Source organism: Musca autumnalis, unplaced genomic scaffold (genome assembly GCF_047663935.1).
Source record: "Musca autumnalis isolate F117 unplaced genomic scaffold, ASM4766393v1 scaffold_5, whole genome shotgun sequence".
Taxonomy (NCBI): domain Eukaryota; kingdom Metazoa; phylum Arthropoda; class Insecta; order Diptera; family Muscidae; genus Musca; species Musca autumnalis.
Window position 1 is genome coordinate 119,178,602 of NW_027412088.1, and position 22,642 is coordinate 119,201,243.

Below are 22,642 nucleotides of genomic sequence, written 5' to 3' on the forward strand. Positions count from 1 at the left end.
GGCATTCGACAAAGTTTGGCACCAAGGCCTCTTATACAAAATATGCGGTGTTTTGCCAAATAATACACATAAAATTCTGCACAGTTACTTGGTAGACCGTTCGTTCGTCGTTAAATGTAATGGGGTATATTCTTCATCGATGAAAATAACCGCAGGAGTCCCACAGGGTAGCATATTGGGACCCATCCTATATGTCATATTCACAGCAGACATGCCCACTACCAACGACACGGTAACGTCCACTTTTGCTGACGACACTGCATTCATTAGTGTTCACAAAAATTCAACAGTTGCATCTAATCAACTGCAGAGTCATATAAATTTGTTAGAAACCTGGCTCAACAAATGGAGAATTTCAGTAAATGCAAGCAAGTGCACACACGTAACATTTACCCTTCGGAGTGAATATTGTCCGTCAATAAAAATATTCAACGATCATGTACCACAAAAAGACCACGTAAAATACCTTGGGATTCATCTAGATCGTAGATTAACATGGCGACATCATATTGACTCCAAGCTAACGCAAATCAAACTGAAAACTAGCCAACTACAATGGCTCATCGGTCAACGATCTGCACTTTGTCTCGAGTATAAAGTTCTTTTATATAAATGCGTGATAAAACCAATTTGGACATATGGTATCCAACTTTGGGGTACTGCAAGTTCTTCAAATATTAGCAGGTTACAAAGAAGACAATCATGCATACTTCGTTCAATTTTAGGTGCGCCTTGGTATATAAGAAACTCGAATATTCACAAGGATCTAAACATGCCAACCGTTGTAGATGAAATTAAGAGATACTGCCAAACTTACATAAACAAGCTAACCGCTCATCCAAACAACCTGGCTCGCCAACTACTAAGATTCGAAGGTCATATTCGCTTAAGTAGACGAGAAACTCTTACCTTAAGTTAGCTATTGCTAAAACCATATACAACTTGATAACAAACAACGTCACTTGAGAAATCACATGGGATGTTTGCATCGGCTAAATCTCATTAGTTACACTAGGTTAAGATTTGATCACATATTGTTATTTTCAATACATTGAAAGATTCAATAATAAAACTAAAAGTACAAAAAAAAAAAAAAAAAAAAAATCATTATAGCCGGTCCATGTCTGGATATTTTTGAGCCAGGTTGTTTGTTTTCTACCTCTTCTGCGCTTTTCGTCGATTTTTCCTTAAGGATTGTTTGTAGAATCTTGTATTTGTTATTTCTAAGTATGTGTCCAAGGTATGAGACTTTACGCTTTTTTTATTGTTGAGATTAGCTGTCGGTTCACATTCATCCTTCTTAGTACTTCGTCATTTGATATTTTTGAAGTCCAGGGTATTTTCAGTACTCGTCGGAATGTCCACGCTTCAAAAGCTGTCAATTTTCTTTCATCGGACATTTTAAGTGTCCAGACTTCGGAATCATATAAGAGGACTGACCAAGCATAGCACTTGATAAGCTTCACGTTGTAATGGTCGTTTTTTCTGCTTACGATCATGTATTTAGTTTTTGTCATATTAATTTTTATGTCCATTTATTTTTATTACAATATTTCCTCCATCTAGCGTTTCTTCAAATATTTTTTCCGAGTACACGTTGAATTGTAATGTAATGCTTATATTATTCTGAAGAGGTGCTCGCTGCTCATCCGTGAAAAGTTTTTCTATATAATCTTTCCATATAGTCTTTCTTCCCTCCATATCAAACACTGCTTCTTTATTATCATTAAATATAATTGCACTTGTCTTTCTTCCATACGTCCCCGCAGATTCCATTATATTTTTATGTAGGTTAAAGTCGTCATGTATGGACTGTAGAAATTCAATTTCTTGACATTTTCTATTTAGTTGGTCATTTTTTGCTGCGCGGATTGCCGATCTTATTTCTTTGTTTATTTCCCAGTACCTTTCATAATTTTTATTTTTATGTCTACTTCTTTCTTCCCAAAGTTTTCGAATTTCGTCTGTTATCCAGTCTTCAGTTCTTGCCATTGATCGGTTTCCTAGGATGCTTTTAGTTACTGTATTTATAGTAGTTTTTAGGTTGTTCCACAGTAGATCCTGATTGTCTTCCTTGATGTTTTCTAATTCTCCGTTGATTTGATGTTGCAGTTCGTTTTTTATGGTAGGATCGCTAAGTTTTCCGATATCGATTTTTGGATGGGATTTCTTTTTCCGTATAAGCGCGAGTTTGAGGCGCAGTTTTGAGACCAATAGATTGTGGTCTGTTGGAACATCTGCACCCGGATATGTTGTACACTTGGAAACACAGGAGTTATATCTTTTGTTTATCAATATATAGTCTATTTGATTTCTTACTATATGTCCATGGTTGTCTTGCGGTGATTTCCATGTGTATAATCTCATGATCTTCATATTATTTTCTTGGCAGATTGGATAAGTCGGTCAACTCTTTCGTTTCTGTCTCCAAGACCATATTTCCCAGTGAGGTCTTTAACTTCATCGTTACCAACCTTCGCATTAAAATCACCTAGTATAATATTTATTTCATGATTTTTTGTCATTCTTAATAGTTGCGCAATGTTGTTATAGAATTCCTCGATGTCATTGGCATTTGCATCGCATGTGGGAGCATAAATTTGTATTATGTTGATGTTTATTGGTTTTGGCATTATTTTGAGTAGGATGACTCTATCTGACAGTGGAACATACCCAGTTACGCATGGGGCTATGTGGTTTTTTACAATGATACACACTCCATTTCTATGAAGGCCGCGCTGATTTCCTGAGTGGTAAACAGTAACATTTTCTGATCTAAAGTCACAACTGTCCTTCCACCATGTTTCGCTAACACCTAATATGTCTATTTTAAGACGATTCATTTCACTGATGGTGTTGTTCAGTTTTCCAGTTTCATAAAGACTTCGGACATTCCATGTCCCAATTGTTAATTTTTGTTTGGTTTTACCTCCGGGGATTCTTAGCACCCTCTCTTGGCCGGAGTCAATGCTCAATTTAAAATAGCCCTTTTTTGTTTTCCGCAAAATTTTAGTATAACGATACTGTAAACGGAATCTTTTTATGCCATCTTAAAGACAACTTTTCAGCCAACAAAATTGTTTTTTGAATTTTTGGTGTAATAATAGTTGACCTTTGGACTTATATTTCTTGGAGTTTTTGTTTGGTTTTCAGGTCAGAAATTAAAAAACTGTAGATTTTTGTTTTTTATTTTATTTATTTTCCAATATTTCGATCATCGTCGATGATCATCATCAGGGATTTTCTTTAAATTTTAAAAGAAAAACAAATAACATTTTTTTATATAAAAGTATAAACAAAAACATGTTTTTAATAATTACATTTTATATTTTTCTATTTGCAACTTGCCACTACACGTTCTCACTAGATCGCAACTGATTTCCAACTAACGAAAGTTTTTGTGTTTTTCAATAATGTTCCTGTATATCTGGGCACAGTGTTCTGTGTCCATTTTTTAGTTCATTCGGTTTTCCACTGGTACATTTATTATGTGGAGCATTTCGAGCATGTATCTCCGCTTGCCATTCATTTCTTGGGTTAATACCTCGACATCCTTGAAATTCGGTGTATGTCCAGTTTCTGCACAATGTGCTGCAAGGGCTGTTTTTTGTTCCAACGTCTTATTTTTAGTCTTTTGGTCCGATTTATGGCCACTTAATCTCGTTTTTAATTTATTTTTCGTTGTGCCAACATATACTTTTTGGCATGCGCTCGACGAGTCACCATTGCATTTTACTCTGTACACAACATTAGCTTTTTCTTCAACAGGCGTTTTAGCCTTTGTCCGACTAAAAAAGTTATTATTCGTATTGTTGCTCCTTAACGCCAATTGGTATCGTTCTTTGTCATAAAGATTTGAGCATGAAAATCGTTCGGAAAAACCGGGTATGTATGTAAATCTTTTAAATATCTTCTCTTCTTTTTGTTCATTGTTATTAATGTTATTTGATGTTACATGTTTAATCAGTTGATTGATCGTTTTGTTGGGAAAATCGTTCATTTTGAGGATTTGTTTTATCCTGGTTTTGTTTTTGGAATGAAATACTTGGTCACTGATATTTAAGACCCGCCGTATAAAATTTGTTGCTGTATTTATTTTAACTCTCCTATGATGTTTGGAATGGTAAGTGATTAGTCGACCTGATGATGTTGGCTTTTGGTACCAATCAAGTAACAGTTTTTTGTCTTTTCTATATATGATTGAATCTAGGTATGGTAGTTGGTCGTTGGATTCACACTCCATTGTGAACCGTAACTGTTTATTATATGAGTTTAACGCTTTTATTGTATTGTCAACCTGATCTCTCCTTACTATACAAAATATGTCGTCAACATATTTTGTTAAAAGCCTTGGTTTTGTGGGTAGTTTCAATTGACGAAATTGACAGGAACAAACGTATAAATAGAACATCAGTACCCCCAAAAATATACGGTCTTCCTAAAATCCATAAGGATGACATCCCGTTGCGTCCTATATGCTCCTTTGTAAACTCACCAACATATACACTCTCCAAATACATAGGAACAATTTTAAAAGTCCTAACAAAGGAATCAAAATACAATATCAAAGATGCGATTGAATTTAAATCTAGAGTCAGTAAACAATACATTGACGACGACGAACTTTTAATATCTTTTGACGTGATATCCTTGTTTCCCAGTGTCCCAATAAACCTGGCGATTAACACCATAAAGGAACATAATTCAGGAGCATACAAACATTCCACAGAATCTTTTCATAGAAATTCTAAGCATATGTATCAAAGACTCGAGATATTTTCTTTACAATGACAAATTATTCGAACAATTGAAGGGAATGCCTATGGGCTCGCCGATATCCCCAATCATTGCAGACATTGTCATGGAAAAACTCCTTGATGAAACAATAGAAAAACTACCTGTTGTACTTTTATTGTTGTTAAATAAAAGACAATATTTAATAATACTAAAGGTTTAAATGATTTATTGGATGATGAGCGTTCACAGCTACTAACTTAGAAAATATGATGAAATTACAAGACTACTGAGAGTGATTACTGAGAATGAAGTGGCGGTTTATTAAGAGTGTTGCCATATTGACAGTGTTGTAAGACGTGATGCCACTCCACTAGTGTTGCAATATGCGATGCCATATTGTTATTGTGGGATGTGTCCCTAACATCTCCCTCCTTAAGATGAAATGGGTGATCTTGAAATAGTTTCAACAGGTTGTCTGCGACATGTGATCCTTTTGGGAGACCAATGTGGTGAACCTGTTGGAGTTGCAAAGTGTTCTTGTTGTTGTGTTGGTAGATCGATTTCGAATTCTTCAAGTAGGAAGTCCAATGGCAATTTTGAAGGTTCTTCGCTGCTTGGAGAATCTGCGTCTCTGTGTCTTAGTTGATCGGTATGAGCGCGTACGAGAATTTTTCTATCTCCAACGTCAATTAGAGCGTTGTAAATGACTTTACCTTTGCGTTCGATGATTTCGCCTGTAGTCCAATAAATTTTGTTTCCTTTGAAGTTTCTTGCATAAACTAAGTCTCCGTTATTGAACTCTCGGTTTTTGGTACCGTGTTTGGTGTTGTACTGCTGTTCCATTTTGTGATTGATGTTGCGCTCAGTTGGTTGTGGTTTTATTAAGGCGTCGAAAACTGTCCTCATTTTTCTTCCGATGAAAGATTCTGCTGGAGTCTTACCTTCTGGTGAATTTGGATTTGGTGTAGATCTGTAGACTTCCAGGAATGTCTGAAGAGCTTCCGTAGGCGTTTCCTCCCCTTCGAGTTTTTTTAATGCACGTTTAAGTGTATCAACGAAACGTTCTGCTTGTCCGTTTGAACTTGGATGGAAACGTACAGTTCTGGCTTTTTTGCTGCACCACTTTTCGAACTGTTCTGAACAGAATTGTGATCCGTTGTCTGAAACTAATTGTTCTGGATTTCCGAAGAGAGCACAATATTCGTTCAGCATTTTTAATGTTGCATGTGTGGTTGTAGTTGACGTCTCGTAAATAACTGGGTATTTCGAGTATGAATCGATGATAAGGAGATAATATTTACCTTTTACTGGACCTGCATAGTCTATATGGATCCTTTCAAGAGGGTGTGTGGTTAATGGCCATGGACAAAGATTTGTTTTTACTGGACTCTTTGCCGCATGTTGACATTTTTGACATTTTCGAGCATAGTCCTCGATTTGTTTGTCGATGTTAGGCCAATAAACATAGCTTCGGGCAATGGTTTTGCTGCGTTCTGCCGATATGTGTCCTCTGTGAAGTTGTTGTAGAATCTTCTTTTGATGCGCCTGAGGGATTACTACTCGATTGTTGAATAGAATACATCCATCGATGATTGAAAGATTTTCTTTGCGATTGTAAAATTGAATGATTGATGCGTTAACGTTTTTGTTGCTTTCTGGCCAGCCAGTGTGTATGTATTTGGTTACCATTTGTAGATCGGTGTCTTTTGCTGTTGCATCCACGATCATTTTGAATGAGACTGGTAGGACTGATATAGCTTCGTTTACGTCGTTACGTATGTCTTCTTCGAATGATATTGAAGCCACTATAAAGTCGTCTGGTGGTTTTTCGTGATTGTTGACTAATCTTGATAAAACGTCTGCGTGACCAAAGTCCTTTGTGTTTGTGTATTTGATTTCGAAGTCGTAAGCGAGTAAAATGAGAGCCCATCGTTGTAAACGATTCGCTGTGTATACTGGAATACCTTTCTTTGATCCGAATATTGCCAGTAATGGTTTGTGATCGGTGTGCAAAGTGAATTTGCGTCCGAATAACATTTTGTGAAACCGCTGAACTGCAAATATAAGGGCTAAGCCTTCTTTTTCAATTTGGCTATAGTTCTTTTCAGCTGGTGTGAGGGATCTTGATACATGATGTATTGCTTTCATAGTGTTGTCTGGAAACATATGATATATAACTGCTCCTATTCCGTGTGATGATGCATCTGCTGCTACGTGTATGGGCAGGTTTGGGTTATAATGTGTTAAAAGTAAATCCGATGTCAAAATGTTTTTGAAATCGTCTAAGGATTTTTGACACTGTGACGTCCACTCGAACTTGGTGTCCTTCTTTAGTAGATCGTCAAGAGGTTTTCGTAAAGATCTCATGTTGTTGACAAATTTCCCGTAATGATTAATAGAGCCTAGTAATGATCTTACCTCTGAAACGTTTTCTGGAATTTTCAGATTTTGAATGACTGCAATTTTGTTTGGATCTGGTTTGATTCCATCTTTATTTATAATTTGTCCTAGATATTTGATTTGTTTTTGAAAAAATTGGCATTTTTCAAATTTTAGTTTGAACCCATGATCTTGAATCCTTTGAAGAAGTTTATTTAAGTTGGATTTATGTTCTGAAATAGAGGCACTTGCTAGCATAATGTCGTCTATATATGCGTTTGCTCCGTCTATGCCTGCGCATAGTTCATCCATAATCCTTTGGAATGCTCCAGGAGCTGATTTTATACCTGGGGTTAAACGGTTGAATTTATACAATCCTTTGTGTGTATTGATGGTGAGTAATTCTTTACTTTCGTCGTCGACCTCGACTTGTAGGTATGCGTCTGACAAATCTAAGTGACTAAAAATTACACGGTTATGACAATCTGAAAGGATTTCTTCCGGTGTGGGTAATGGATATTGATTTGGTTCTACCATTGAGTTAAGACCTGTTGAATAGTCTGCACATATTCGTATTTTCCCATTACGTTTGCTGACCACTATTGGTGCTGCATATCTTGATGAATTTACCGGTGTTATGATGCCTGAATTTTCCAATCTTTGAAGTTCTGCTTCAATTTCGGTTCTTGCGGCGAAAGGGACTGGTCGTTTAGGAACGAATACTTCTTTCGCGTTTGGCAGTAATTGTACGTTGACTTTTGTTTTGCACAGACCTGGGGTGCTGTTGTCAAATACGGATTGATATTTACTTTTTAATTGTGCAATGTCGTTATCAAATTTTATTTGATGGCACCATGAAGTTATTGGTTTTTGCCATAAATTGAATGCTTGAATCCAGTCGATTCCCATGATGTTGAGTTTATCTATATCTGATATATAGCATTTCAGTGTTTTTGTTGTGTCGTCGATTGTGACGTCACATTCAAATTCTGCTAGAAGCTTGATTGAGTTTGCATTTGCGTCGCTAGCGCTGTCTTCTGTTATGTACGCTTCCGGCTTACCTATGGCTTTCCATATGTTGACTGAAATTATTGATATGTCCGATGCAGTATCAATTTGAAGTTTGACTGGATTGTCGTTGATCCTGACTGTTGTGTATTTTCTGAGATCACGGAAATTAATGTTGTTCGTTTTGTGAACTGCCTTTGTGTTGAAAGCTTTCTTCGCTTTGTTGAAGTTTTTGAATTTGTTTCGATTGTTGTCTGACGATGACTTGAAATTCTTACCAGATTTGGCGATGTTGCAGAAGTTGTCTTTGTGACCCACTTGGTGACATGTTGCGCACTTGTGTTTCTGAAAAGTGCAAAATTTTACATAGTGGAGGTCTCCGCAATACCAGCAAGGTGATTTGGGTATTTTGTGTTTCTTGGAACTTTCTGAGTGTTTGTTGAGTGAACAGACTGTTTTTGATTGATGCTCAATGAGGCTGTTGTCCGCTTTGAGGTCGAGAATACGTTGTGTTTCGTCCACTAGGTCATCTAGTGTAGTGTTTTCATCATCCAGTACCTTTAGTAAGCGTATTCTTATGTCGTTATCTTTTGCTGACTTGAGTCCTAGCACGAAAATAAGACACTTGAACTGATCGATTTTCAGATCTTGCATTTTGAAAAGTTCGCATTGTAGGTTTACTCTGCTTGCGTATTCTCTGAAGTCTTCGTTGTCACTTTTTGCTAGCTGTAGGCATTTGTACCTTTGTGAAACCTGTGTTTCTGTCTTACCGAAGAGTTTCTTAAGTTTCTCGACTGTTTGCTTAAGAGTCATGTCTTCTGGTTTTGTTGGTAAAACGTAGTTGGCAAATCTCTCGTGTACTTGGTTTGACATTTTTCTCCATAAGAGAGCCACTTTATCATGGTCTTCGAGTGAGCTTGCTTCTTTTTCGAAAACATGCACGAACCTGTTGTACCACGCTTGAAATATGAGACCGCTCTCTGGCTCGTACTCGAATGCTGTCATTGATTGTGCCAGTGATTCCATTAGTGCTGCTTTGGACGAATTCGATGTTTGTGGAGATTGTGATGAACTTGATGCTCCTTGCGTTTGAAGAAGTTCAGCCATTTGTTGAAGTAATTGCGTTTGTTGCAACATAGCTTGTTGTTGCTCTGCTAACAATTTCACAATTGTTTCTTGAGACATTTTGGCAAACTGTTGTGTGTGCAATTATTGATCAATTTTCCACTATCCTCGTCGCCACTTTTGTTGTACTTTTATTGTTGTTAAATAAAAGACAATATTTAATAATACTAAAGGTTTAAATGATTTATTGGATGATGAGCGTTCACAGCTACTAACTTAGAAAATATGATGAAATTACAAGACTACTGAGAGTGATTACTGAGAATGAAGTGGCGGTTGATTAAGAGTGTTGCCATATTGACAGTGTTGTAAGACGTGATGCCACTCCACTAGTGTTGCAATATGCGATGCCATATTGTTATTGTGGGATGTGTCCCTAACACTACCCACAAAACCAAGGCTTTTAACAAAATATGTTGACGACATATTTTGTATAGTAAGGAGAGATCAGGTTGACAATACAATAAAAGCGTTAAACTCATATAATAAACAGTTACGGTTCACAATGGAGTGTGAATCCAACGACCAACTACCATACCTAGATTCAATCATATATAGAAAAGACAAAAAACTGTTACTTGATTGGTACCAAAAGCCAACATCATCAGGTCGACTAATCAATTACCATTCCAAACACCATAGGAGAGTTAAAATAAATACAGCAACAAATTTTATACGGCGGGTCTTAAATATCAGTGACCAAGTATTTCATTCCAAAAACAAAACCAGGATAAAACAAATCCTCAAAATGAACGATTTTCCCAACAAAACGATCAATCAACTGATTAAACATGTAACATCAAATAACATTAATAACAATGAACAAAAAGAAGAAAAGATATTTAAAAGATTTACATATATACCCGGTTTCTCCGAACGATTTTCATGCTCAAATCTTTATGACAAAGAACGATACCAATTGGCGTTAAGGAGCAACAATACGAATAATAACTTTTTTAGTCGGACAAAGACTAAAACGCCTGTTGAAGAAAAAGCTAATGTTGTGTACTGAGTAAAATGCAATGGTGACTCGTCGAGCGCATGCCAAAAAGTATATGTTGGCACAACGAAAAATAAATTAAAAACGAGATTAAGTGGCCATAAATCGGACCAAAAGACTAAAAATAAGACGTTGGAACAAAAAACAGCCCTTGCAGCACATTGTGCAGAAACTGGACATACACCGAATTTCAAGGATGTCGAGGTATTAACCCATATTATATAAAATGTAATTATTAAAAACATGTTTTTGTTTATACTTTTATATAAAAAATGTTATTTGTTTTTCTTTTAAAATTTAAAGAAAATCCCTGATGATGATCATCGACGATGATCGAAATATTGGAAAATAAATAAAATAAAAAACAAAAATCTACAGTTTTTTGAATTGTTAAAACATTTAAACTCGTTTCCAATTTATCAACGTTTACATTTTTTATTTCAGGTTTAGAGTCGTGTAGTCCCGGAACGAACTAGTTCCAAGGAACTATTCCGGACAAGGAACTATTGGAACTATATCCGGCTCTTTTATATAGTTCCTTTAGTTCATATAGTTCCAGCCGTGCATATAATTCCTTTCATTTGTATAATTCATTTTCTTTATTTAATTCCACACTCCTTCATCATTCAGATGCGGCCACATTGTTAAATAAACGTAAATCACATCAATTATTTATTTTGATATCAATTCATCCATCAAAAGATGAAAACAAAGAGAAAGATTCGTTAAACTACTTCACTCTCGGAACTATTTGGAACGAAGGAAATAAAAAGAACGACGAAAGAGAAAGATTCATTGAACTATATCGGTCTCGAAACTATTTGGAACGAAGGAAATAGAAAGAACAATGGAAGAGAAAGATTCATTGAACTATATCGCTCTCGGAACTATTTGGAACTATGGAACGATATTAAGGAACTAGTTCCCTTTGGCAAAAGGATCTAGAAAGATCGATCCGCACCAGGAACTAGATTGCCCAACTCTATTCAGGTTGCATCACTTTTAGTTACAGTCACTGTATAATAACAGTTGAACCGTCTACATTTCATTCATGTTTTGCAGTTTTTCTAAAAATGCTTGTGCTTTTTATACATTTTCTAATTTTGTATTTTGCCCATCATAATTAATTTATTTCGATAAATACTTTTTTGTGAGAGATGGGACATATTTTATCGTCGCTTGAAGAGTAATTTGAAATGAACAATGTATACCCAGCAAAAAAGTTGGGATATAGTGCAATGAAGAGTTATGATTTCAATACATCTTTCGATGCAGTCAACACGGAGTTATGAAAAATGCACTCCGCTCGATACATTTTAGAAGCACTCGCTTATAGATCCCTAGCCATGCAAGCCAATTTTTTGATCCCTACAGTCGCAGTTTTTTTTCTGAACACAAGAAAGAGTGTCTAAAATTATAAGAATTTGTTAAAAAAAAATAAAGAAATACAAACTAAAGATACGAACATTGCTGTAATTCACGAGACGCAAATTATTTTTGAAGTGGAGTTAGAGTTTTTTTGGAAATCTGAACTGGAGTTGGAGGAAAAATGAACAACCATTTGGATGATGAAGCAATATCAGTTGCGGTGTCACAAAAAGCAGAGCAGAGGAAGTAAACTAAATTATGATCAAATTTAATGGAGAGTTTTTGTAATTTGTATTAGTGTAATAAAGTTAATATTCTTGTTTACACGAATAAGCAATGTATTTTATTTATTTTGGGATATTTTCAATGGCTTGCATTTTATAGCATCTTTAGACTGCATTTAAATTCAATCCAAAACACTACATCAAAGGCTGTGATTTTGATCGAAAATAGAGTGCATCCTAGCTTTGTGCCGTGGAAGCAAAATGGAGTGCATCCTAGCTGCGCGCTCTCTTGTAAAATTCATAGGTGAATTCATAGGAAAAGATGTACTCCAGCAGCAATTGTTCTAGTGATTTAACTGCATCCGCGGATGCAAACTTTTTGCTGGGTAGAAATGATTGTTCGCTCACAAAATTTTGTATGGAAACTATAGCTTTGTTCCAGAAATAAAAAGTTTTTACAATTTTTACCACTTTACATATTTTACCGGAAACCCCGTTCCCGTACACAAAAAAGTTATAAAATGTTTATTTCTCTTTAAATAAAAATGGCGCTGAATGACACTCTCTTTAAAAACACATTATGTCGGCTTTCACACAGTGTACCGAATGTACAAAAAGGTTTTAATGAAATATGTTGAAATAGAGATTACAAAATATGTTTACAGATTGATTCTGATGAAAAACATCATTGCAGATAAGAAAGACAATAAATAGCTCTGTTCCAGAACCTGCAAGAAGCTACTATTTTTTACTACGATAACATATTTTCCTTTATGTTATCGGAAAAATAGTAAAAATTAGTAGATTCTTGCAGTACTGGAACATACCAAATGAATGCAATAAAAGAGTTACTTTTTGTGTATAAATTCACATCAATAAATTTTGAAAAATTTCGAAAATTTTGACAGTTTACATTACAAAAAATATTGCTTTGTTGTTGCAATTCGCCGTTGTTTCTACCTATTTAATTGTATCACGATCATGGTACAATTACCAAAAAAACAAAAAACCATATGATTCGGTAAGTAAGAGATATCATGTGTTCGCTTTATAGACAAACACAGGCGACAACAAGAGACCATTTGGCGAAAAATTAGACATTTTACATTACAAAAAAAGTTGCCATGGCCCATGGTACAATAAGTCGGCTTTCACACAGTGTACTTTCGTCACGGAGACGACGTCATTTCTTGCATGGTACAATTAGAAAGGTAGATGCCTCAGCCCAGCTGATCGAATCTAAAACGTCAAAAAACTAGCAATTCGCCATGAAAAATCAAAACAAAAAACCATATGATTCGGTAAGAAAGAGATAGCATGTCTACACTTTTATAGACAAACACAATCGATAAAAAGAGACAACAAGAGACCATTTGGCGAAAATTTTGACAGTTTACATTACAAAAAAAGTTGCTTTGTTGTAGCAATTCGCCGTTGTTTCTACCTTTAAGATGTACGATTGGTACAAAAATCCCGCTCATGTACCGAATGTACAAAAATGTTTTAATGAAATATGTTGAAATAGATATTACAAAATATGTGTATAGATTGATTCTGATGAAAAACATCATTGCAGGTAAGAAAGATAATAAATGAGTACAATAAAATAAGTATAATGTGTATGAATTCACATCAATAGTACTTTTTCGAACGTTTTCTTCCTATCTTTGCCACAACATTTTCCCACCCTGACAACATCTACGAATGAATATCAAAACGGAATCTGCGAAATGGTGTCGTCAAAACGACACTGTGTGAAAGCCGACTAAGAAAGGTAGATGCATCGGCGAATTGCTACAACAAAGCAACTTTTTTTTGTAATGTAAACTGTCAAAATTTTCGCCAAATGGTCTCTTGTTATCTCTTTTTATCGCTTGTGTTTGTCTCATGGTACAATTAAAAAGGTAGAAACAACGGCGAATTGCTACAACAAAGCAACTTTTTTTTGTAATGTAAAATGTCAAAATTTTCGCCAAATGATCTCTTGTTGTCTCTTTTTATCGCTTGTGTTTGTCTATAAAGTGAACACATGCTATCCCTTACTTACCGAATCATATGGTTTTTTGTTTTGATTTTTCATGGCGAATTCCTAGTTTTTTGACGTTTTAGATTCGATCAGCTGGGCTGAGGCATCTACCTTCTTAATTGTACCATGGTTTGTCTATAAAGTTTAGACATGCTATCTCTTACTTACCGAATCATATGGTTTTTTTGTTTTGATTTTTCATGGCGAATTTATAGTTTTTTTGACGTTTTAGATTCGATCAGCTGGGCTACCTGTTGAGGCATCTACCTTTCTAAAAAATTTGACAGTTTACATTACAAAAAAAGTTGCTTTGTCGGCTTTCACACAGTGTACTTTCGTCACGGAGACGACGTCATTTCTTGCTCTCCGTTTTCGTCTCATTCGTATTTTTTTGTATGGAGGGTTGCATTTTTGCGGGATTTTTGTGCCAATCGTACATCTTTACCTAAGCGTACTATTTATGTACCGAATGTACAAAAATGTTTTAATGAAATATGTTGAAATAGAGATTACAAAATATGTGTATATATTGATTCTGATGAAAAACATCATTGCAGGTAAGAAACATAATAACTTAGTGCAATAAAATAATTATTTTGTGTATGAATTTACATCAACAGTACTTTTTCGTACGTCTTTTTCACTACATTTTCCCACCCTGACAACGTCTACGAATGAACATCAAAACGGAAACTGTGAAATGGTGTCGTCAAAACGACACTGTGTGAAAGCCGACTTTGTTGTAGCAATTCGCCGATGCATCTACCTTTCTTATTCTACCATGGTTTTTTGTTTTGATTTTTCATGGCGAATTGCTAGTTTTTTGACGTTTTAGATTCGATCAGCTGGGCTGAGGCATCTACCTTTCTAATTGTACCATGACAGAGGCGAAAAAATTGTTGAGGCGAATTTCTTTTCTGTCAATTCAGGTAGATACATGGTACAATTAGAAAGGTAGATGCCTCAGACATGGTACAATTAGAAAGGTAGATGCCTCAGCCCAGCTGATCGAATCTAAAACGTCAAAAAAACTATGAATTCGCCATGAAAAATCAAAACAAAAAACCATATGATTCGGTAAGTAAGAGATAGCTTGTCTACACTTTGTAGACAAACACAAGCGATAAAAAGAGACAACAAGAGACCATTTGGCAAAAATTTTGACAGTTTACATTACAAAAAAAGTTGCTTTGTTGTAGCAATTCGCCGATGCATCTACCTTTCTAATTGTACCATGGGTAGATACATACAAAACATTTTCCGAGAAAAAGTTGTTTCCGTAGTTATTTTTGTTTGACGAAACAGAAAATACCGGCTGGTCGAACTTGAACTGCTAAAATAAGTTATTGCAAATTAAATTCTCATACAAACACAACAAATGTTGACATTTTACGTGTACAACATTAAGTTTATTTGTTTTCTTTTTTCGACATACATCTACCTGTTTCTATACAGTTCGACATTTCAATACCTCACAGCGAATTCAATTGACAAACATGAATTTTGACAGCTCAAATCGAAATCATCTGATTTTGCCGGAGGACCTATAATTGGGCCATGAAAGTTGCTTTGTTGTAGCAATTCGCCGAAGCATCTACCTTTGTAATTGTACCATGGTCGGCTTTTATCATGGTACAATTACAAAGGTAGATGCATCGGCGAATTGCTACAACAAAGCAACTTTTTTTGTAATGTAAGCTGTCAAAATTTTCGCAAAGTGGTCTCTTGTTGTCTCTTTTCGTCGCTTGTGTTTCGCTTTAAAGTGTAGACATGCTATCTCTTACTTACCGAATCATATGGTATTTAGCATGGTACAATTACTTAGGTAGATGCCTCAGCCCAGCTGATCGAATTTAAAACGTCAAAAACTAGGAATTCGCAATGAAAAATCAAAACAAAAAACCATATGATTCGGTAAGTAAGAGATAGCATGTGTTCACTTCACTGTACAAACACAAGCGATAAAAAGAGACAACAAGAAACCATTTGGCGAACATTTTGACAGTTTACATTACAAAAAAAGTTGCTTTGTTGTAGCAATTCGCCGATGTTTCTACCTAAGTAATTGTACAATGGTATTTTGTTTTGATTTTTCATGGCGAATCATGGCCCAATTATAGGTCCTCCGGCAAAATCAAATGATTTCGATTTGAGCTGTCAAAATTCATATTTGTCATTTGAATTCGCTGTGAGGTATTGAAATGTCGAACTGTATAGAAACAGGTAGATGTATCTCGAAAAAAGAAAACAATTAAACTTAATGTTGTACGCGTAAAATGTCAACATTTGTTGTGTTTGTATGAGAATTTAATTTACAATAACTTATTTTAGCAGTTCAAGTTCGAGCAGCTGGTATTTTCTGTTTCGTCAAACAAAAATAACTACGGTAACAACTTTTTCTCGGAAAATGTTATGTATGTATCTACCTGAATTGACAGAAAAGAAATTCGCCTCAAAAATTTTTTCGCCTCTGTTTATGAATTTTGACATTTAAAATCTTCGTTTTCTTTGAATTCGCTTGATGGAGGACCTATTATTGGGCCATGTGGCGAATTCCTAGTTTTTTGACGTTTTAGATTCGATCAGCTGGGCTGAGGCATCTACCTTTGTAATTGTACCATGGCTTTTATACAGTGTCGTTTTGACGACGCCATTTCGCAGTTTCCGTTTTGATGTTCATTCGTAGATGTTGTCAGGCTGGGAAAATGTAGTGGCAAAGATGAAAACTTACGAAAAAGTACTATTGATGTGAGTTCATACACAATATAATTATTTTATTGTACTCATTTATTATCTTTCTTACCTGCACTGTTTTTCATCAGAATCAATCTATACACATACAGTGAGTGTCAAAAATATTCGGTTTTAAGTTTCACCAATAATAACACCTCTGTATTTTAGAAGCCCATACCGAATATTCAAAAAACCAAATACTTAAAAAAATGTTGGTCCTGTGGCTATTAAAAAATGTAGGTAACATGGATCCGTGGCAACCCTATAAGCGAGAATAACAAAGAAGAAGTTGTTAACCCTGTTTTCTATGCGTCAAAAATATTCGGTTTTTGTAACTTTTGTTAAATATTTTGGCAAAATACCGGTCAGTATCGAACTTTTTCTGCAATATTAGTATAAATTTCAATAATTGAGAATAGAATCTTTGTTTCTGTGTGCAGAAATATCATATTTCATAGCAAATTATCAAAATTTAGGGCTAAGGAAAAACGCTATCCTAGAAAAGAGAAAACTATTTATATTTCATTATAAAAACGGCAGAAATAAAGGGAATTTTTGCTTATTTTTGAATATTTAGTCGAATATAGTTGAAATAATGTGGAAAAGTCACGAAAACACAGGAATAATCGATTTCGTGAAACACTTAACCCAGCCAAACCAAGGACTGGGAGGGAAGGTAGAGGTATCTCCTGAAAAATTACGGCTAAACCGCCCTTAATTTTCTTGAAATTAGTCACCGAGCCCTAAATGACTTTCAGAAGATAGAAAATATGCACTTACTTTCCAAAAAAATCGTAAGGGTAAAGCCTTTCATGGCCTTGTAACAGATCACACACCATCGGCTTACTTACATAACCAATAATCTAGTATAAATTTCGCCTTGATGTACCTTCAAAACTTGATGTACATCAGAAACTTGGTGAAAAGGAGTTTGTTTTGAATGTCTAAGCTGGAAAAACAGTATACCACCAAGTTTTCGGCCTTTCTGTGTACTCCGACACAAAAAGTACGAAGGAGCTTCTGGGAGGCATGTATTTATCAATGACTTATGATGTGTTAGCAGGCCATGAAAGGCTTTACACTTACGGTTTTTTTTGGAAAGTAAGTGCATATTTTCTATCTTCTGAAAGTCATTTAGTGCTCGGTGACTAATTTCAAGAAAATTAAGGGCGGTTTAGCCGTAATTTTTCAGGAGATACCTCTACCTTCCCTCCCAGTCCTTGGTTTGGCTGGCTTAAGTGTTTCACGAAATCGATTATTTCTGTGTTTTCGTGACTTTTCCAAATTTTTTCAACTATATTCGACTAAATATTCAAAAATAAGCAAAAATTCCCTTTATTTCTGCCGTTTTTATAATGAAATATAAACAGTTTTCTCTTTTCTAGGATAGCGTTTTTCCTTAGCCCTAAATTTTGATAATTTGCTATGAAATATGATATTTCTGCGCACAGAAACAAAGATTCTATTCTCAATTATTGAAATTTATACTAATATTGCAGAAAAAGTTCGATATTGACCGGTATTTTGCCAAAATATTTAACAAAAGTTACAAAAACCGAATATTTTTGACGCATAGAAAACAGGGTTAACAACTTCTTCTTTGTTATTCTCGCTTATAGGGTTGCCACGGATCCATGTTACCTACATTTTATACCCTACACCACTATGTGGTAAGGGGTATTATGTGTTAGTGCATTTGTATGTAACATACAAAAGGAAGCGAGATAGACCCATAGTTCCTTCTAGGGATATACATAGAATCACTTTCTGAGTCGATTTATGCATGTCCGTCCGTCCGTCCGTCCGTCCGTCCGTCCGTCCGTCCGTCCGTCCGTCCGTTCGCAACATACAGGTCGCATTTGTTGACCGATTTCGCTGAAAATTGGGGAATACCATTTTTTTAGCCGTCGGAAGATCAAGTTCGAAGATGGGATATATCGGTCCACGTTTTGGTATAGCCCCCATATAACGGTACCCCCCGATTTACGGTATTTTGACGTTTTCAGCTACATTTTCAGACCGATTTGGCTATAATTTGACATTTAGGGTTCTTAAGTGTCAATAAACATATATAACAAAACTTGTGGACATAGGTCCACGTTTTGGTATAGCCCCCATATAACGGTACCCCCCGATTTGCGGTATTTTGACGTTTTTAGCTACATTTTCAGACCGATGTAGCTATAATTTGACATTTACTGTTCTTAAATGTCAATAAACTTATATAACAAAAGTTGTGGACATAGGTCCACGTTTCGGTATAGCCCCCATATAACGGTACCCCGAGATTTACGGTATTTTGACAGTTTTAGCTACATTTTCAGACCGATTTGGCTATAATTTGACATTTAGGGTTCTTAAGTGTCAATAAACATATATAGCAAAACTTGTGGACATAGGTCCACGTTTTGCTATAGCCCCCATATAACGGTACCCCCCGATTTGCGGTATTTTTACGTTTTTAGCTACATTTTCAGACCGATTTAGCTATAACTTGACATTTAGGGTTCTTAAGTATCAATAAACTTATATAACAAAAGTTGTGGACATAGGTCCACGTTTTGGTATAGCCCCCATATAACGGTACCCCCCAATTTACGGTATTTTGACGTTTTTAGCTACATTTTCAGACCGATGTAGCTATAATTTAACATTTAGGGTTCTTAAGTTTCAATAAACTTATATAACAAAAGTTGTGGACATAGGTCCCCGTTTTGGTATAGCCCCCATATAACGGTGCCCCCCGATTTACGGTGTTTTGATGTTTTTATCTACATTTTCAGACCGATATAGCTATAATTTGACATTTAGGGTTCTTAAGTGTCAATAAACTTATATAACAAAAGTTGTGGACATAGGTCCACGTTTTGGTATAGCCCCCATATAACAGTACCCTCCGATTTGCGGTATTTTGACGTTTTTAGCTACATTTTCAGACCGATGTAGCTATAATTTGACATTTAGTGTTCTTAAATGTCAATAAACTTATATAACAAAAGTTGTGGACATAGGTCCACGTTTCGGTATAGCCCCCATATAACGGTACCCCCCGATTTACGGTATTTTGACAGTTTTAGCTACATTTTCAGACCGATTTAGCTATATTTTGACACTTAGGGTTCTTAAGTGTCAATAAACTTATATAACCAAACTTGTGGACATAGGTCCACGTTTTGGTATAGCCCCCATATAACGGTACCCCCGATTTGCGGTGTTTTGACGTTTGTAGCTACATTTTCAGACCGATGTAGCTATAATTTGACATTTAAATTTATTAGGTCTATAAATAAATGTACCAAATTATATCGAAATCGGTTCAGATTTGGATATAGCTCCCATATATTTTTCCGCCGATTTGGCGTATTTGCTGCACCAAACACGCTATATACGTCCGATTTTGATGAAATTTTGAATGTGTAACTGAATTCGGTCTCAAAATAAATGTCCCAAACTACATCGAAATCGGTTCATATTTGGATATAGCTCCCAAATATATTTTCGGCCGATTTGACGTATTTGCTGAAAACACGCTATTTACGTGCAATTTTGATGAAATTTGGAATGTGTGACTGAATTTAGTCTAGAAATAAGTGTAACAACTTATATCGAAATCGGTTCAGATTTGGATATAGCTCCTATGTATATTTTCGCCCGCTCTGTCTAATTTTGATGAAATTTGGGATGTGTATATATGTATATGTATATAAATCAGTTCAAATTGATACATATCTCCTATATTTTACGTATTCACAGTGGTGTAGGGTATCATATAGTCGGCCCCGCCCGACTATGATCCTTTCCTTACTGGTTTTAATTGCCACAGGACCAACATTTTTTTAAGTATTTGGTTTTTTGAATATTCGGTATGGGCTTCTAAAATACTGAGGTGTTATTATTGGTGAAATTTAAAACCGAATATTTTTGACACTCACTGTATTTTGTAATCTCTATTTCAACATCTTTCATTAAAACATTTTTGAACATTCGGTACATGCAACCCTGCTTACAAAAAATACGAATGAAGCGAAAACGGAGAACAAGAAATGACGTCGTCTCCGTGACGAAAGTACACTGTGTGAAAGCCGACATATGTATATAGGATTTATTTGATTTATAAGTGCGTTTTCAGACGATAGGGTGTGACTGCTCAAAAACGTGTTGTCCTTTTTGGTTATCATTCGCAAATTGTGCCAGTGTTGAAACAAAATGTGGAAGTAAGTGAACGAAAACGTACATATAGTACTTTCTTTGATAAATTCGTTCATGAAATATTTTTTTATTTATTTTATATTATACAAACATTACTTCAAGGACATGTTATTATTTTTTAATTAATTTCTTATATAGTTTTTGTAATTGAGATTATTTTAAATGTTTTGAAATAAAAAAATGTTCGAACAGAATTGTTTGTATAAAAGAAGAAAAAAAAATTTCCTAATGTAAATATCATCATGGTATAAGTAATAACTGTTTCCTCACATATTTTTATAAAATGAAGAATGTGTGAATGTGTGTGCGAAATGTGTAGGAATAAAAATGTAAGCAAATAAACATTTTTGTGTTAAATGCTGTAAGAAGTGACATGTGGGATAAAAATTTAATAGAGATTTTAATTAATAAATATCAAAAACACGAAAACCTATACAAAGTTCGGCAACCAAATTATCATCTTACCTAAGAATTATTACTTTATTTTTTACATGACATGCTAGTCCGGTCAAAATAGACATTGAAATAGCAAAAATTCCCACAAAGCTGAATTTTGGTGGAGAGCTAGGGTTTGCCATTAGAAGCAACGTCCTAAAAGTCCCCATCGATCCCATGTGTGCAAAACAAATTATTCGGGGTCAAAGGTCAAAATTTAAGGGTTTTTAGGTTTTCGGATTTGTTTTTTGAAAACGGTTGATCTAATCAAAAAGTGACTAAAGTAAATATTGTAGACAGAAAAATTATCTACAAGTTTGACCCTTACAATTTTTTTCTTAGAAGGAACCATTCTTTAGATATAGCTGTTCTAAAAAACACATGATTTTTATGCACTTATAAGGGAAATATGCACATATTCAGACGAACCGGCTAAAATAAGCGAAGTAATCGGGTCTGTCCCCCAAAAAATATATATTTTCTTGAAGAGCGAAATTATAGTTATCTTCTAAAAAATTCCAACAAAATCGGAGTGTGTTTAGTAGAGTTATTCAATGACCATTTAACCCACATGTATAATCGAAAGCCCAACGGGAACGACCCCAACGAAAACTCTCCGATTTTTTTCAAGTTTTGTCCGAAGGTAGGGTTTGTTGCGTTGATTACGGAAATGTATAATTTTCAACGGTTGCGGATCCGGTTCGCCGGTTATTAGACCCGAAAGGCCAAATATAAAAACCGGGTTAGACCCGGTTATACTAAACCGATTACTGTAAAGTGGATATCGTTTGAAAGCTTACGGAAGTATCTAACACACAGTGTCGTTACATTAACCGGTTCGCCTCATAATGTACTTACGCGGCTAATTTTTTATTTGACCTTTAGATCGAGATATCTCGAAAATGGTAAGTCTTTTTTAAGAATCATAAAGACCAATCTTGTAGACAATTATTGAATCTACAACTTTTACTTTAGCGGGCTTTTGCTAAATATTACCGTTTTTGAGAAAAATTAAAAAAACTGAATAATGCCTCCAAAAATGACCTTTGACCCCGAATAACTTGTTTTGCACACATGGGATCGATGGGGACTTTTAGGACGTTGCTTCTAATGGCCAACCCTAGCTCTCCACCAAAACTCAGCTTTGTGGGAATTTTTGCTATTTCCCCCTTATACGCATGTCTATTTTGACCGGACTATGCGATATGAGGCAAAAACTTTAGCAACCCATACATTTTACCCAATTTTATGGGATTCACAAGAATTACTTTTTTTAAATGTTCATGTACAATACACACAAACCTTTTTGGTACACTTATGTAAAACCGTACTTCTTTTTGTTCAAAAAGTACGCTTGTATAAACTGACCTCAAAAACGCAACACTAGATGTGGAAATT

The 22,642-nt window shown here is 35.2% G+C and overlaps 1 protein-coding gene across 2 annotated transcripts in view; it reads right to left on the reverse strand.

The window, feature by feature from the left end:
• Positions 1-22,642, reverse strand: part of Myd88 (myeloid differentiation primary response protein MyD88) — a 159,504-nt gene that overhangs the window by 45,460 nt on the left and 91,402 nt on the right. The gene's annotated exons all lie outside the window — the stretch shown is intronic.